The sequence below is a fragment of the Lathyrus oleraceus genome, chromosome 2 (assembly GCF_024323335.1).
Source record: "Lathyrus oleraceus cultivar Zhongwan6 chromosome 2, CAAS_Psat_ZW6_1.0, whole genome shotgun sequence".
NCBI lineage: Eukaryota > Viridiplantae > Streptophyta > Magnoliopsida > Fabales > Fabaceae > Lathyrus > Lathyrus oleraceus.
The window spans coordinates 334626543-334628538 of NC_066580.1; positions in this window are offsets into that span (position 1 = coordinate 334626543).

A 1996-nucleotide genomic window follows, 5' to 3' on the forward strand; every position below is an offset into this window, starting at 1 on the left:
CAATGAGAACAATGAATTGGTGCCTAAGCCCGAAGCACAATGGACCGATGATGATGAAAAGAAATACAATTATGATTGGAAAGCCAAAAATATCCTAATCTCCTCATTAGATGTAGATGAATATTATCGTGTATCCCATTGCCCTACTGCTAAGGCCATGTGGGATTCACTACAAGTTGCCCATGAGGGGACGAACAATGTTAAGTTGGCAAGAATCAACACACTAACACAAGAGTTTGATCTCTTTTTCATGGAGCAAGGGGAAACCATTGCTAACATGCAAAAGAGATTTACTCATCTTATTAATCGATTACATTCACTTGGTAGGCCGGTTTCCAATGATGTTACTACTAATAAGATCTTGAGATGTCTTAACAGGGAATGGCAGCCGAAAGTGACCGCCATCAAAGAAGCAAATGATCTTACCACATTAGACTTGACAACATTATTTGGCAAACTACAAGAGCACGAACAAGTTCTCTTGAGCCTAGAACAACACGAAAAGAAAGATAAGAAGGACAAAGCAAAGGTGAGTGAAAAGAAATTTATAGCTCTAAAGACTTCCTCCTCGAAGTCTCAAGCAAAAGAGAAAAGTGATTATTCATCGAGCGACGAAGAAGAAGAGGACAAGAGTGAAGATATGGGGTTGTTCGTTAAACGCTACAATCGTTACGTGAGAAAGAACGACATCCAACACTCTGAGAAGAACTTGGTAAACTTCCGGAAACAATCTAGGTACTCTAAAAATGATGACTCAAAAGGTAATATGACTAGAGGGTCGTGCTATACATGTGGAAAGCCGGGTCATTACAAACTGGACTGTCCGATGAACAAGAAGACAAAGGAAAAGGAATCATACAAATCACACAAGAAATCATCAAAGCCAAGGAGAGCATACATAGCTTGGGAAAGCGATAGCGACTCCTCCGATAATGAAAGTTCTAGTGATGAAGATGAAAATGCAAACTTATGTCTCTCTGCTCATCAAAAGAACAAAAAGAAACAGGTACGGCATGCTAAATATGAAAAATCCTCTAGTATGTCTCATCATGAATTGCAAACTGCTTTTGATACTTTACACTGTGAAGCGAAAGAGGCCTTTAAAAGGCTTGCCTCAAATAAGAATTTTTTTTCTCATTTGGAACATAAAATTCAAGAATCCGAAAGGAAACTTGAGGCACTTAAAGCTTCTATAGTGGAAAGCACAAAAACAAGTTGTGAGGACCTTAGAAGTAGGATGATCAACTTTGGGTGTGATACTTGTTATATTTGGCAAGGTGAGGTAAGAAACCTAAAGGCCAAACTTGACAAGGCTCTTGAACCCAAGATTACCTTTGCTATCGACAAATCAAACTTTCGAAAAAGTATGGTTAATCCATATCAAAAATATAAATATGTTATAAAGGATGAAGATAGCAAAAGCAATCAAAATGTAAATTTCTCTTGTCTTTATTGTTGCAAGAAAGGCCACTCCATTGCTAAATGTAGGTTTAGGAGATTTTTAGTTCCTAAAGGCATTTATCAATGGCTGCCCAAATGCAACCATTTCGTTCCTCACCATTCAGGACCCAATAAGCCATTGGGTACCTTCTCTTGTTAATTACATTTCCATAGGTACAATGCCTCGAGACTACCGAGGGAAGATGGGTTCTCGACAGTGGATGCTCAAGGCACATGTCAGGAGACATATCACTCTTCATTGACTTCGTGGCTAAGAAGAAGGGATATGTAACCTATGGTGACAACAACCGTGGAGCAATACTTGGTAAAGGTAGTGTAGGTAATCCTTCTTCCACTACTATTTCTGATGTAATGCTTGTCGAAGGTCTTAAACACAATCTACTTAGCATCAGTCAATTATGTGACAAAGGATACAATGTATCGTTTTCAAAAGATTGTTGCAAAATTGTACATAATGATGATAAGAAGAGTATGTTTAATGGCCTGCGTGTGAATAATGTCTATATGTTAGACTTGAATGAAGTATCGTTAACAA